The sequence below is a fragment of the Elaeis guineensis genome, chromosome 2 (assembly GCF_000442705.2).
Source record: "Elaeis guineensis isolate ETL-2024a chromosome 2, EG11, whole genome shotgun sequence".
Classification (NCBI taxonomy): Eukaryota; Viridiplantae; Streptophyta; class Magnoliopsida; order Arecales; family Arecaceae; genus Elaeis; species Elaeis guineensis.
In genome coordinates this window covers 91,037,284-91,054,323 of record NC_025994.2, presented here as the reverse complement: position 1 = coordinate 91,054,323, position 17,040 = coordinate 91,037,284, and the positions used below count along the sequence as shown (strand labels likewise).

The 17,040-nt window shown below is 35.6% G+C and overlaps 1 pseudogene; it reads right to left on the bottom strand.

The window, feature by feature from the left end:
- Positions 1-72: 72 nt before the first annotated feature.
- Positions 73-16,455, bottom strand: LOC105055285 (purple acid phosphatase 2-like; annotated as a pseudogene).
- Between the last annotated feature and the right edge of the window lie 585 nt (positions 16,456-17,040).

Below are 17,040 nucleotides of genomic sequence, written 5' to 3'. Positions count from 1 at the left end.
TTGGATTTGGGATTGTTCGTTTGTTGGTTCACTTGGTTACATAATTTGCAGCCCACTCTTTGTTAACAGACGCTTTACCTTTAATAAAAAGCAGAAGATTTTTGAACTTTAGTTAAGTTGGTTTGTGCATAGTTACACAGTATTTGACTGTCAGGGAGTTGAGCCTGTCAAGGACTTACCTAATAAATGGTTATTTTCCTTTATTCACACTTCCTCTTTGCTTTTTGTCCATCCAATAAGGTGTCGATTTGAATTTTAACCTTTATATTACATGGAACTGCATTGCGGACTGGTTTCATTGTAACTATTCACAAAACCGTTAACCAATTAGTTAATTTGATCCAATTTATGTGATGCACTATTGCAAGTTATCATTACTGAGCAAACTGGACCTTTGCAAGCACGCCAGTTCAAGAAATCTTTTCCTCGAAATGAAGCGAGTCCTTCAAACCACTGATTTGTAGAATTTAGAACCAAGTCCACATCAACATCATAGTCTCCGAACTGTGATTACTGACAAGGCAACAAAAGGGCTATTTCAATGGGGAGAGTATCCAATTCCAAGATTTACGACTCAAAGGTGAAGAAAGTAGAAAAGTACAAAGAAAAGAGTAAGTATCCATGCCTGCCTCAAAATTGGAGACAAATGTTTATTTCCAAATATTGAGAACCAGTGGCTCAACTTATGTAGCAGATGTGGTAGAATCATCTATAGGATGCCAGTATCTGTTGTAAAACCACATGGAATCAGCAGCAACTGCGTTTCCGTCCTGGTTGCGGTGCCGGGTATAATAAGCATGGGTCCGATTCTTGATGTGAAAAATAGCATGACCGAAGCTGGTTTCCCGGTAAGCTGAATAACTGGGCTGTGGATCTGTCATGCTGCATTGTAGATGAATATAACTCTATCAGTCCGGGAAGAATCACTAGTTCCAATCGCATCAGTAAAATGTTAAGAAAATAGTGACAGAATGAAATGAAAATTATAGATCATGAATTAATCTTTACTTGGTAGCGAGTCCTTCAACATTTCCACCATCACCTATAGTGATGTATACAGGAGATGATTGATCAGGAACCGGTGTGCATTTCCCGTTCACAATATTGTATGCAATATTCGATATCCTATACTGCAAAACAGAGCTGTCAAATTATCAGATTTGTTCATAATCTGGGATTAGTGGAGGTAAAACAAGACCCCCAAGAACTGTCCGTGGAGTAGGCAACAACTCAAAGAAAGCCCATAGGAAGGAAGACTCAATTGAAGAGGACTTCCCAACAGACCAAATCAAATGTTAAGGCACCATATGTTCTTGCAAATATATAAATTATCACTCTTAGCATACCTTGTCATACACGGTTTTTTCAACATCATTGATGTTAACAGAAACGTAAATCCAATGGAGTATAGGCAAGCTCGCAGAGGCTTTTTTTCTAATTGCTTTTTAATTGCAATAGCACATCACCATGAAAAGCAAATAAATAATTGGGACAAATTAAAAGGTTATAAATGAAGATGTGTGTTTTTGTGTAACAAGCAACAATTGATTTAGTTAATAGTTATACAGAAAACATAAATTCCTGGTTATCAGTAAATAATCCCATATATTGCAAAAGGCAGTGGTAAAACTAGACACTCATGCTCATGAAATGGTGTAAGAGAGTTGAAGATGATTAGGCAGAAGGATAGGCACTTACACTGCGCTCATAGGCATGGACATGACCAGCAAATACAACATCAACTTTGTATTTTACAAACCATTGCTCGTACATTACTCTCATGGTTTCTCCTTCCATGTAATGATAGTTGTAGCTATTATACCATGGTGCATGCATGAGAACAATCAACCATGGTGTCTCACTTCTGTTCACTTTAGGTAGCTCTGCTTCAAGCCATTCATATTGAGGAGTGTATTTACTTGAATGATACAGAGGGAAAAAAAAGCATCAAGAAACTGTAGTAGAAGAAATCGCTTGGTCATAGACCTGAGCTTTTTGGTTTATTGATCAGTTATGACCGCTATTCAGATGAAATGCAAAGCACTAACAGGGATTCCCCCCCCCCCAAAGAAAATAAAATATAAGTACAGAAGGAATGGTTTGCCATAGATTCCCCCTCCTCCATAAATAAAATAAAATATAAATACAGAATAAATAAATAATAATGAATAAATGAAGAAGTAAAAAGCATAAGCAAAATATGTTTAAGCATTAATAAGGTATCAACCAACCCTGGTTTACCAAAAGTAAGGCATAATAATCAGAATGATACAAGTTAATGGGATACGAATTATTATCTGCATCCCATATAAATTTGTTCATGTTGTGGTTGACATGGCAAATGTGTGTGTTATGCAGTGTGACTGTGTCACGCCCCCGACCCGAGATTGTGAATCGAGAGTCATGGCAACCGCCGCATACTTATAGAATACTTTTCCCATAAGCATGCAAGGCATCTCATCATAATATCTTCACAAACAGTTAAATAATTTTTTTTTTTATTCAATAATCAAATCTTGGTTCAAATCAAAACTAAGTGTTCAAAAGAAAGTAACTGTCTGACAAAGTCAATACTAAAAACAAAACTAAAGGTCTTAAATCAATTCTAAGAAAAATCCTAAATCAATGAGTTAACTCCATCTCTAATTGCTCTCCCAACCGAAAACCCGCATCATGCTAATTTTTCGGATCTGTAAGAAAAACATAAAACTTATCATGAGCTAAATAGCCCAGTAAGCAGTGTATACCTTTAACTGAATAATCAGGCAAATAATACTATGCATCACAAATCAATATGTAATTTCATGAAATCATAATCATACTGTCAATCATATATAAAAGTCAATTCATCATAATTTTCAATTATACTTTTCTTCTTAAATTCATCAATTTCTTAAATTCTTCTTACCAACCATGACTATGACCACATTATCCCTGTGGCAGGGTCATAATACCGCGTATCTGCTTGCGGTGGGCTGCGAATCATCTGGCAGCCAAGTCCTTTGGAACCGCTGGTCTAACTGGCAGTTTTGTCGCTGGTCTATCTGGCGACATGTCGCTGATCTCACTGACGACATAAATCCTCAGGACAGTCAATTGCCAACGTATATGCCCCCATTGGCGGGGTCCTCAACACAGTCAGGTTGTCAATTTCATATTGTCTTCCAATTTATATATTATTTTCAAGAATAATAAAATTAATTGATATTCGAGTCAAATCAATTATAACATTCTTTGAGATCATATATCATCATAATAATTGCTCAACAAATAACTTCAATCATAAATAATTTTTCTACAATTAACTTTCATCATAAATAATTTTCAGCAATTATTTCAATAAATAATTTCAATCGCAAGCATGCATAAATTTATTTAATTCGTAATATACCAAATAAATTCAGTAAAAGTAAACATTACTTACCTCAAACGTATTCCAATAAATCCACATAATTCTATAAATTTTCTTCCAAAAATTCTGTTCGTAGATCATATTGCGATATCCCATGATCAAATATCCACAATCCTATACAGAATTAATTTCAATAATTAGAAAGAATACGAATACCATATTTCAACGGTTTAGATTGGGTCCGATCATCTAATTTTATCTAATCAAAATCTAATTAGGACCTAAATGATCCAAAGTTTGACTATCAGATCAAATCAGATTCGAAGTGATAGGATCGAGGTTTCTTCATCGATTTCATAAAATCAAGTGGAGAGAGAGAATCAGAGGAGAGAGAATTCATGAGATACAATTCGAATTGATCAAGTGACACAATCTAACATTACGATTGGTCCAATATCTCAATTGGTGAAATCAATCATGATCAAATCAAGTCATGGCTAGATCGAAATCATGGATGATCAAATCTAAAGATTCATGGTCTGATTAAGGTGGGTGCCAATACGTTGTCTGACAATCATGGATCAGGGTTCTTTATTAGAATCAGATCAGACTTATTAAAAGAAATTTCTTCATTCACTAACCTTTTTTTTAGAGAGAGAATCAATTAAGAGAGAAAATATTTTAGAGAGAGAAAATTCTAGAGAGAGAAAACTCATCTTGAATTCTTCAGACAATATGATTCAACAAATTCTGATCGATCAGATCAAATCATGCTAAAATTATCATGTGGACAATTCAATAAGATCATGAGAAATAAAATCTAAAAATACTTGATCTGATCAAAGTGGATGTCGGTGTACCATCCGATGATCACGGATCAAAAATCCATCACGAGGATCATTTAAATTCATCATCATTCTTCTCAAAATTCTAGAAACTTTAGGAGAGATAATCTAGAGAGAGAATTCTAGAGAGAGAAAGTAGAGAGAGAAAGTCCAATTCTAGAGAGAGAAAATACTAGTTCAGGCTGAAGAGAGAGAGGGAAGAGAGAGAAACTCTCTTTCTCATATTTTATTATTTATATCATTATTTATTAATTAATTTAATGATTTTTCTTTTCTTTTCTTTTCTCTCTCTCTCTTTTTCTTTTCTTTTTCTTCATGGAAGAGAGAGGAGAGAAAATCCTATTTATTATTATTATATTATTATTATTTTATTTTTCTTTTTTTTTTCCTTTTCCTTTTTCTTTTCTTTTTTCTTCTTTTTCTTTTCTTTTTCTTTTCTTTTCCTTCTTCTTCTTTTCTTTTCCTTTTTCTTTTCCTTCTTCTTCTTCTTCTTTTCTTCTTCTCCCGCGCCGGAACAGAGGACTCTTGGTCCTCAGGCCTTGAACGGCCGTTCGGGCCGCGGCCGCCACGACGGAGGCCGGCGGCCGACGGGGCCATCTCCCCGGTCACGGAGGAAACATGGCCGGCGGTCAATTTTGATCGCCGGCGTCGGAAATTCACGGAAAATAAGTCCAAAAACAGGGGTCTTTCCCGACCAAAAATCGACGACGCTCGTCGCCGGCCACCACGCACAAGGGCATGGAAGGAAAGGGAAGGAAGAGGGGAAAAAGAGAAGAACTTACCTCGGCCTCTTGGGACCTCGTCGGCGGGCAATCACGACGGGATTCACAACGGTGTCCGCGGCTCTATTTCGAGAAAAACGGAGAGAATGAGAGAGGGAAGAGGCTGATCGATCCATTCTAAGGAGAGGGGAGACCTTCTTATAGAGGGTCCTAGGATTTCGAGGGATCCTAGGACTCCTAAAGTCCCTGGGTCTCGTCGGAGAAGAAGACTCCTACCGGGAGTCTTCTTCCCGGTTTAACTCTGTTTTTTTTTTTTTTCCCGTTTTGGGCTTTGATCTGCTGGGCTGGGCTTTGGGCTTGGTTTGGGCTATAACATTCTTCACCCCTAAAAAGAAATTTCGTCCTCAAAATTTTCATACCTGTAGTCTCGAAGAGCTGGGGATATTTTTGCTTGAGTCTTCATAGTTTCTTACTTGAATCTCATCCTCAAATATTTCAAAATTCTAATTCTTAATACAAATTCATTCTTAAATCATTTCATAAGGAAAAAGTCAATACATTAATATCAATCTGATACGGAACCATTCATTTTCTTATTCATCAAGATCAACATCTCAAAGATTTTCAATATTTCAAGATTTCAAAATTATGATCTCATTTCCTGTAAAAATTAATGTTCAATATCTCATGACTCAAATTAAAATCAAATCTATCTCTTGTGAATAGAAGATGATCAATGTCTCTATTCTTGCATAAGAACTTCATTCATCATCATCATTCATTTTTTTTTTTTCAAAATATTAACCACTCTTAATTTCAACCCATCATAAAATAGAAAAAACATACTTCTTATGAATCATATGATGACATCCTAACCAATCAAAATTCAAAAATATTTTCTCTTATTTGTACTTTCAAAGGTTGAAGATTTATCATTTCAATCTCATTCTCAAGCTTTTGATATTTTAATTCTCGATACAACTTCATCATTAAGTTATTTCATAAAGATCAATATCACCATTGTTGATTGAATCAATATCACTATTTCTAGTCATCGAAATTTTCTTACTCAAACCCTCAAACTCTTTAAATATTCTAATTCTTGAAGCAAATTTTATCATTAAGTCATTCCATAATAAAAATCAATAACTCAAAAATTGATCTAAATCAAAACTATATTTTTCTTATAATCAAAATCAATGTCTCTATTCTAAGTAAGTATATCAATTTTCTTTATCTAAACATTAACAACTCTTAATTAATCAATTCATTATCAAATTAAATTATAAATAACTCTAATCCATTTTTTGTAGAACAATCGTCAATATCAGTAGATAACCTCAATCTTTTCCATTCAGTCAGAGAAATAATAATGATCAAAAGAATTCTAACTTCAAATTTCATTATATCCTGGAGATAAATATTTGAGTATAATAATCTAAGATCAAAATCATCATTCGATAAACAATCTCAAGTTCTTCCTAGTAATTAGAGAATTATAAAATTTAATTCTAGGATAGAAAAAATTTATCTCTAAATATTCTAAATCTAAAATCAAAGGTTCACTCATCCTAGAATTAGGATGCTAATTATTTTTGTAGCATAGTAGATGGAAGCACTACTTTTAAAAAGTCACATTAGGATATCTAAAATAATTCAAAATTTTAAAATATTATTCTTTCTAATATCAATAAATTTCTTGTATCAAACCATATCATCTATCATAATTCTTTAACTCAAAGGGTCAACATTCCTGACTTACTCAAAGTAGTCCAGATTACCATGCTTCCGCTGCGCACTCTGATCTAACAATCAAAATTTCTTAGCTTCACCAAAAAAATTTTTGATCAAATTATTTCTTTATCTTATCAATAGAAAAGATCTAAAATTTTAAATTTCAATTGAAGTCAAAGATTAACTTTCGATTCTCATTCATACTTTTACTGGTGTACAATAATCTTGATTAACCCTTGAGTCCAATATCATATTTAAACCATCATATAGATTTACTATAATCAATATGAATCAAATCTTAATTCTTATATCACTTCAATTCGATAATTTTCAAACCAAAAATCTTTATAAGTCAAATCAACGAGAAAAATCCTTCGATGCTCCATCAAATTTGGACATAATCTGAATATATATGAATTTCAAATCATTAATATTTTTTTTTCTAAAATTTCTATCATCAGGATCTTCAATATCTATTAAATATCCTTTCATAACAATCATACAAGCTTCAAAAAAATCAAATCTCCATTTAATAGTAGATTCAAATAGGGACCTCATTAACAAAAGCAAAGGAACTCCATATCAATTCCTAAATTCAAAATTTTTAAATTGTAAATTCACATGGATCTCTTAATCTGAGATAAATATAAATCAGATCTTTTATCTTAATCTGAAGATATCAATTTTTCATTAACAACCTCAACAATAATATCAGAAAATCTCTTGATCAACTTAGATACGAAGTCTTTAAATTAAAATTTCATACACATCATGTAGTCTCTAAGAGACATAATAAGATCCATTATTTAGATCTAAGGATGATGATTAAAGATTCCAGTACGATGAATATTCTACAACCTCATAATCGATTTCATCAATAAGAAATAGGTTTCTTTGCAATATCCTCAAATATACATTCATCATAATATACCACTTTATATATAATCCACATATCAAATTCAATTTCGATAAATATTCCAATCAAGCATCATAAAAAAAACTTTCTTAGCCCATTCTGAAATAACATTTTATCGTCAAGTCTTTATCTTGCTAATAATAGTCAACTTCTCAACTAGAAGTAATATCATAGTATTATTCTCACATCGAATTTGAACTTACGATTCACTTGAATAACCAATGATCAAATTAATAACCATAATGCACAATAAAATTTTATATCAATCCTTTTATGATTACTTTCGATCAAGATCTAACTAATCATATCATGATCTATAGATCATCCATCATATTTCAAACTCCATATGTCATAATCTCTTGCGATCCTTTTATACATAATCTCAATATTTAATCAAAAATTTTAAATATTTCTCCCACTACAATCATCAAAGATCTACACTATAATGTCCCTGGTGTCTATCCACTTACACCCATTCTATATCTAATTCTATGTTTCATAATTCATCCACTTATGCTCTGATACCATATTAATTGTCACGCCCCCGACCCAAGATTGTGAATCGAGGGTCATGGCAACCGCCGCATACTTATAGAATACTTTTCCCATAAGCATGCAAGGCATCTCATCATGATATCTTCACAAACAATTAAATAATTTTTTTTTTATTCAATAATCAAATCTTGGTTCAAATCAAAACTAAGTGTTCAAAAGAAAGTAACTGTCTAACAAAGTCAATACTAAAAACAAAACTAAAGGTCTTGAATCAATTCTAAGAAAAATCCTAAATCAATGAGTTAACTCCATCTCTAATCGCTCTCCCAACCGAAAACCCGCATCATGCTAATTTTCCGGATCTGTAAGAAAAACATAAAACTTATCATGAGCTAAATAGCCCAGTAAGCAGTGTATACATTTAACTGAATAATCAGACAAATAATACTATGCATCACAAATCAATATGTAATTTCATGAAATCATAATCATACTGTCAATCATATATAAAAGTCAATTCATCATAATTTCCAATTATGCTTTTCTTCTTAAATTCATCAATTTCTTAAATTCTTCTTACCAACCATGACTATGACCACATTATCCCTGTGGCAGGGTCATAATACCGCGTATCTGCTTGCGGTGGGCTGCGAATCATCTGGCAGCCAAGTCCTTTGGAATCGCTGGTCTAACTGGCGGTTTTGTCGCTGGTCTATCTGGCGACATGTCGCTGATCTCACTGACGACATAAATCTTCAGGACAGTCAATTGCCAACGTATATGCCCCCATTGGCGGGGTCCTCAACACAGTCAGGTTGTCAATTTCATATTGTCTTCCAATTTATATATTATTTTCAAGAATAATCAAATTAATTGATATTCGAGTCAAATCAATTATAACATTCTTTGAGATCATATATCATCATAATAATTGCTCAACAAATAACTTCAATCATAAATAATTTTCTACAATTAACTTTCATCATAAATAATTTTCAGCAATTATTTCAATAAATAATTTCAATCGCAAGCATGCATAAATTTATTTAATTCGTAATATACCAAATAAATTCAGTAAAAGTAAACATTACTTACCTCAAACGTATTCCAATAAATCCACATAATTCTATAAATTTTCTTCCAAAAATTCTGTTCGTAGATCATATCGCGATATCCCATGATCAAATATCCACAATCCTATACAGAATCAATTTCAATAATTAGAAAGAATACGAATACCATATTTTAACGGTTTAGATTGGGTCCGATCATCTAATTTTATCTAATCAAAATCTAATTAGGACCTAAATGATCCAAAGTTTGACTATCAAATCAAATCAGATTCGAAGTGATAGGATCGAGGTTTCTTCATCGATTTCATAAAATCAAGTGGAGAGAGAGAATCAGAGGAGAGAGAATTCATGAGGTACAATTCGAATTGATCAAGTGACACAATCCAACATTATGATTGATCCAATATCTCAATTGGTGAAATCAATCATGATCAAATCAAGTCATGGCTAGATCGAAATCATGGATGATCAAATCTAAAGATTCATGGTCTGATTAAGGTGGGTGCCAATACGTTGTCTGACAATCATGGATCAGGATTCTTCATTAGAATCAGATCAGACTTATTAAAAGAAATTTCTTCATTCACTAACCTTTTTTTTAGAGAGAGAATCAATCAAGAGAGAAAATATTTTAGAGAGAAAAATTCTAGAGAGAGAAAACTCATCTTGAATTCTTCAGACAATATGATTCAACAAATTCTGATCGATCAGATCAAATCATGCTAAAATTATCATGTGGACAATTCAATAAGATCATGAGAAATAAAATCTAAAAATACTTGATCTGATCAAAGTGGATGTCGGTGTACCGTCCGACGATCACGGATCAAAAATCCATCACGAGGATCATTTAAATTCATCATCATTCTTCTCAAAATTCTAGAAATCTTAGGAGAGAGAATTCTAGAGAGAGAAAGTAGAGAGAGAAAGTCCAATTCTAGAGAGAGAAAATACTAGTTCAGGCTGAAGAGAGAGAGGGAAGAGAAAGAAACTCTCTTTCTCATATTTTATTATTTATATCATTATTTATTAATTAATTTAATGATTTTTCTTTTCTTTTCTTTTCTCTCTCTCTCTTTTTTTTCTTTTCTTTTTCTTCATGGAAGAGAGAGGAGAGAAAATCCTATTTATTATTATTATATTATTATTATTTTATTATTTTTTTTTTTTTCCTTTTCCTTTTTCTTTTCTTTTTTCTTCTTTTTCTTTTCTTTTTCTTTTCTTTTCCTTCTTCTTCTTTTCTTTTTCTTTTTCTTTTCCTTCTTCTTCTTCTTCTTTTCTTCTTCTCCCGCGCCGGAACAGAGGACTCTTGGTCCTCAGGCCTTGAACGGCCGTTCGGGCCGCGGCCGCCACGGCGGAGGCCGGCGGTCGACGGGGCCATCTCCCCGGTCACGGAGGAAACATGGCCGGCGGTCAATTTTGATCGCCGGCGCCGGAAATTCACGGAAAATAAGCCCAAAAACAGGGGTCTTTCCCGACCAAAAATCGACGACGCTCGTCGCCGGCCACCACGCACAAGGGCATGGAAGGAAAGGGAAGGAAGAGGGGAAAAAGAGAAGAACTTACCTCGGCCTCTTGGGACTTCGTCGGCGGGCAATCACGACGGGATTCACAACGGTGTCCGCGGCTCTATTTCGAGAAAAACGGAGAGAAGGAGAGAGGGAAGAGGCTGATCGATCGATTCTAAGGAGAGGGGAGACCTTCTTATAGAGGGTCCTAGGATTTCGAGGGATCCTAGGACTCCTAAAGTCCCTGGGTCTCGCCGGAGAAGAAGACTCCTACCGGGAGTCTTCTTCCTGGTTTAACTCTGTTTTTTTTTTTTTTTTTTTTTTTTTTCCGTTTTGGGCTTTGATCTGCTGGGCTGGGCTTTGGGCTTGGTTTGGGCTATAACAGACTGTGTATAATTCGAACTTAAGAAAAGTGATTAATGTAACTTCTTGTAATCCAATTCCAAAGTTGTGTACTGCAAGCTATTGAGTTCAGGAAGCTACACATAATCTCCCCAAGTTTGAATGGACAGTAAATGCAAAGTGTAGCTCTGTTGTACTTTGAAGATGTAATGGTGAAAGGGAAGCATAAGTTCCATGGATAGTGTTGGGGAATCCCCACCGACCGACTTACGGTCGAAGGGGCTGACTGGCCGACCGACCGACTGGCCGACCCCGACGGACGACCCCGACGGACGACTGGCCGACCCCGACGGCCGACTCTGACTGGCCGACCGACCGACTGGCCGACTCCGGCCAGGAAGTCTGATGGCCGACTCTCGCAACATGATGCTCGCCGACCAATGGAGGGGCCCGACACCACTCAGCTGGCTACCGACTTTGGGTCGGTCGGCTCCTCCAACCACCGTACAGCCGCCAGACGTTGTCAGCTCTGACACGGACATGCGGCGCAGTTACCTAGGGACATGGTCCCGCCGAGAGCCGGGTCAACCCTGGTGATTGGACGGCCACACGGCGACATGACGTTTTTACGGCGGCTCTGACAGTCCACAGTGAGTTGACAGTTCCTCACTTGTCCGCGCCATTAATGACGGCGCCATACCGTGCTCCACTATATAAACCGGGGAAGGCAACAGTGCAAGGAATCGATCCGCCCGTCTCTCCCACATACGCAGGCTCGCTCCTCTCTCTCTCTCCCTCTCTCCTTCTCAGAGCTCTCTGTCTGCATTTCACTGTTGCCCAGTCACCTCTCTGACTTGACCGTCGGAGGGTCCCCGCCGGAGCCACCTCCGGACAGTGCGGACTTCCTCTTGCAGGTGCACGCTTCCCGGCGATCGGGCGACGAGGCGATTGGCCGCAACAGATAGAGACAAGAGGTAAGCTTCTAATGGACAGAAGAAGATGGTAAGGAACCACTTGATCAAAAACTTCTGTTGTTCTAAATGCTTATACTCCACATTGATAAAACTGATGAATAAAATGCATACAAAGATAGTAAAATTCTTTCATCAACAAACTTATTCTGGAAAATTTATAAAAATTTCAGAAAAGAAGATATTCAAATATGATGCATCATATATGAATACCAGAAAGATGCATCATGTTTCAAAAGATACTAAATATGCATTAGAAAATCAGAAAGATGCATCATGTATGCTAACCATAAGCTGAATAAGATGCCAGGACAATGATGTATGCTGAGGCCCGTTTGATGGAGTACCAGAATGGAGATGTGCTACCAGAAGCCCTATACGGAACATGATACCTGTGACTGTATGGTTTAAACGGCACATTTTCACCCTGCAAGAAAGATATGAATATTCAAGTCTTTTGAATCTCTCAAATAAATAAATGCTCCAACTTGCTCGATTTTCGTTCTAAATATCAAATCAGTTTAAATTTGCATTTAAAATCCATAAGATAAAAATCTTATTTTCCTAGAACATGAAAGAAACAAGCATAAGCCTCAATCTTACAACAGGTATAATCTATCATACAGCTTGATAAATCTAGTGATCGCTAACCCTAACCAAGCAACCCAAACAAATTAAAATCTAGTGATCCATATATGATACCAACTTTAACCATCCAGCTTCATACCATCCATTTGGGATGAAAATTACCTCTGTCATTCTTACCTTTGTCAAATAGTCACAAGTTTCATCCAACTCTTCTAAATCTCTCCTTTCTTTTTCTTAACCCTTTTTTGCAGCGTCTGCTTATCTTTGTCACACATGTTTGTACCATGCCAGTCTGTTATCCCTCTCTCAGTCAGCTATTGAGGCAAATCTAGAGACCCCTACAATATGCTCAATGCTTGAGATACACTTCCTGATTTACCATGTAGCTATCTCAAAGTTTACATCAATGCTTTCTCAAGTCTTTTATCTCCTGACAGCAGCACAAACTACAAGTGCCAGCCAACTGCTGTTAGCAGATGACATCATCACATTAGCATGACTGTCTGTCAATGCTTTCTTGCACTGGGAGATATCTAACATTATTCCATAAATAATAAATTAACTTTATGACATAAGTGAAAATATTGTGCAATAAATAGTACTTAAACCAAACGAATGATCAAAAACATATATAGATGCAATATGCTTTCTACTCACAATTTCAGGAGCAAAGTCAAGCTCATGATTTCCTGCAACCCAAATCCAAGGCTGATATGCAGCACTTCTCTCAATAAACCTGCCCCATGTGTCCCACCTGACATTGTTATGATTTGTGTAGTTATCTGCATAAGAAAGGTCTCCAACAAATAGCACTGCCTGTGCCTTGGGATTTGATTCATAATGAGAAAGTGTGCTATTTGAGTCAAAACTCTGTCCAAGATCCCCTGTACATGATACAAAAAGATGAAAATCACGTGATAACATGCAAATATTCAGTAGAAGTAGCATAGATCCATTGACAGTTTAAGGGGCGCACACCCACAAGCCTTATGATCTTGGAACACATATAGATAAATGAAATGTGCATACATGTTCATGGTATATATAACTTAGCTGTAGGATAACTGATTTCCATGCTGAAGGAGAAAAAAGGAGCAAAAGCTGAATGTTTTCTGAGTAGGGAATATAATGTCAAACACTAGAATGTTACTTTCAACAAAAATTTAAAGAAAAAAGAAAAAGCAAAGAAATGGAATTAAGGGTTTTTCTTGATTGATAGGAATGTCTGTGGAAATCCTTGAAGAAGCAATCTCATGTCAATAGAATACCTTCAACTCATTTTACTTCAGGTAAATTGGGTATGGTTCGCCACCATTTGCTCAAATGGGAAAAAAAAAAAAAAAACATGGAAGCTTCAAGGAAAATCTAGCTAAGAAAATCATATTTACTTCAAAAGCATCATTTTTTGAAGATGATAGTATTTTTTTTTCTGATGGAACACCAATATAGTTATCTTACTGGATTCAGTTGGCAGCAAAAGAAACCTTCTAATTAATAATGTTATATTAGTTGTGTATACCACAATAAGTAACACCAAATAAGCACTTTCTTAGATTTATAGTTAACAAGGTAGCATTTATAGATGTACGTCATGAGAACTGCATCTAAATAAAAAGTCACTTGGAACATGGTCCATGTTTTCACTCTCTGAAATGCAGGAATGCATGGTCAGCCTCTAGCAGTAATAATGTTGAATTTTATACAAGACAAATTTCTGTGGTATATTAAAATAAACTTATAGATTAGAAGGTTTCTTTTGCTGTCTCCCGAATCCAATAAGATAACTATATCGGTGTCACAAGAAGTTTGTCTACTTTTTTAGAGAGAGAGAGGACAACTAGAAATACCTATAAGACCAAATGTATATGGTACATCAGGACCAACTTTGGGAGGGGTTATGAACCAAAACTGTCGCATTGTATGCCCAACCCCAACCGCATAGTAGTATTTTGTGTCATACTGCAAAACAACAAGAATTTGCATTACTTTGAATTCCAAACTCCTCCAATTGTAAACTTGCGTTTGATTACCTAAAGTATTGTAGAGCATGCTTAGTGTTCAATTTTAATGTTAAAGATGGGGATTCGGCAGCGCAAAATCATAACAGAAGAAGATGAGGTTAGAGATTGCCAAATCACCTTCAAATTCCTGATAGTGCAGTGATGGATGTAGCCAGAAGTGTAGTTGTAGAAGTTATGTCGTGTATACTTGCCCTCAGCATAGAATTCGAGCTTGTCCTTATCAGTCCCATAAAGCACTCTGCTGGAGCCAGGTTCATCCTAAGTCACCCATGATGCAATGATCGACTCACCATCATGGTCTCCTTGAGTTATACGAACCTTTAAAACAATAAACAGAAGATTTATATTTTTGGAATCCACAGAAACAAGCCAGTACCATTGTCAATGACAGCGCATCAACATGACTGATCCGAAACCAAAACCTCAGCATCAAAGTGTAATTACATACCAATGATCAAATATTAATAAAAACAAATAACCACTAGGTAGAAACATACCAAAGACCAAAGGCAAGTAATAAAAACATTAATAACCAGACATCCTGAAAGGATATGACCAACATATAAAGCAAAAGGAGGCAGAAACTCAGTTGGTAGGAAAAGAAGAATTAAGGACTGAACGGAAAAAGGAAAAGAAAGCAGAGTCATATAAATTTTTTTTTTTAAAAAAAAGGAAGAAAGAGGACAAGAAGATAACTCAATATAGCAAAAACCTATGTAGAGCCAAATTGAGCACAGATTACCAGTAAATCGATTTTTTTAAAAAAAAAACAGTAACAAAAATAGAGATGATTAAGGGCATCAGGTTAGGAATCAACGGAGAAAAATCTATTTTGGTAGAACCAAATCAAGAAGTGAGCATAAGAAAAATTTTAAAAAGCTCACAGAAAACATATAATCAGATATCGAAAAGGAAACCTATACAATGAAATTTTAGCTCATCAAGCTAAAAGCAGATTAAACTAAGAGTAGTAAAATAATAATAATAATAATAATAAAATAACTAGAGATTGCAGAAGAAATCAAAGGAACTTAAGCTGATTGGACTATAACAGTTTTTTTTAATTAAAAAACATTAAAAAAAACAATGAATGAGGAGAGGAAAAACCACTTGGATCGAGCCAAAATATCAGGAAAAAGAAAAACAAAGAAATCAAACAACCACCGACCGAAAAGTGATAAAAGGAACAAATTTTAAGCCGGAAGCCAACTGAAGACCTGCTGGGGGGCATTGTAGCCAGGGGGAACACGGAAGACATCACTATCGAGTGGCATATCAACAGTCTTCTCCTTCTTCCTCACAAAGGAGCTGGTAACTCCTCCATGGCACCGCCCTGCGAGCTCCACCACCAGAGCCAGAGCCAGAGCCAGAGCGTCACCAAGCCGGCAAGAAGCCCTCCGCCACCCCATCCCTCCTGTCGCTCCGCTTCTTCTCCCCTCCTCTTCCCCGGTTTCTCACCTGTCCTGAGACTTCCACACTCGGCACACACCCGAAGAAATGTGCCGGGATAATACGAAGCGACAGTGTGAGACCGATATGAAGCGGAATGTGGAAGGAAATTACATGGCAAAACAGGAGAGAGAGGGAGGCAGGGATAGATAGAGATGGATATAGACTGAGGACCCTGGAAGCGATTGTTGACTTGGAAATATCGCGACGGGAGAAGGAGCGGGAAGGAGAGGGAACGCGGAGACGGTGGCACCATCGAACGTATCGGTGGGAGACTCATGCGGCCCACGAGTATAAAAGCGAAAATAAATATATATTTACATTTGGAAAGGGAGTGCTTTCTTTTGGTACCTTTTGGAAGAGAGGTTACTGGAGTCTGATGGTCCTGTTTTTTTCAGTTACTTTTGGTGGGTGAATATAATAAAAAAATTGACCAACTTCGCAGAGACCAACCTACCTATGTTCCCATATTTCTTATTTTCTAATAAATAATATTTATCCATAAAAAAAAAAGAAGAGAAAAATACTATCGATCTGAAATGGATAAGTCGTTTTATATCAACCGGTGAAATAGTCTTTTTTTCTTATTCCTAAAATACCCATAACCCAAGTATTATATTATTATAATATTATATATTATATTATAATATATTGCTATAATATAATGTTATATATTATATACTATAATATATATAATCTATTACATATAATATAATATGATATATAATATTTATATATTATTATTTCTTTCTACTTGCCATTCCTCTTTGCCTTTTGTTCATCCAAAAAATTGTCAAATTGTATTCTTCAATTAATTTTTTTCATGTTGCATAGAACCGCATTGCAAACTGGTTTCATTGCAACTATTCACGAATCACTTCAGCAAATTACTTAATTTGATCCAGTTTATGTTAAGCACTATTGCAAGTTATCATAACTGAACTAACTGGACCTTGGCAATCACACTAGCTGTAGAAATCTTTTCCTTGAAATGAAGCTAGTCTTTCAAACCAGAGAATTGTAG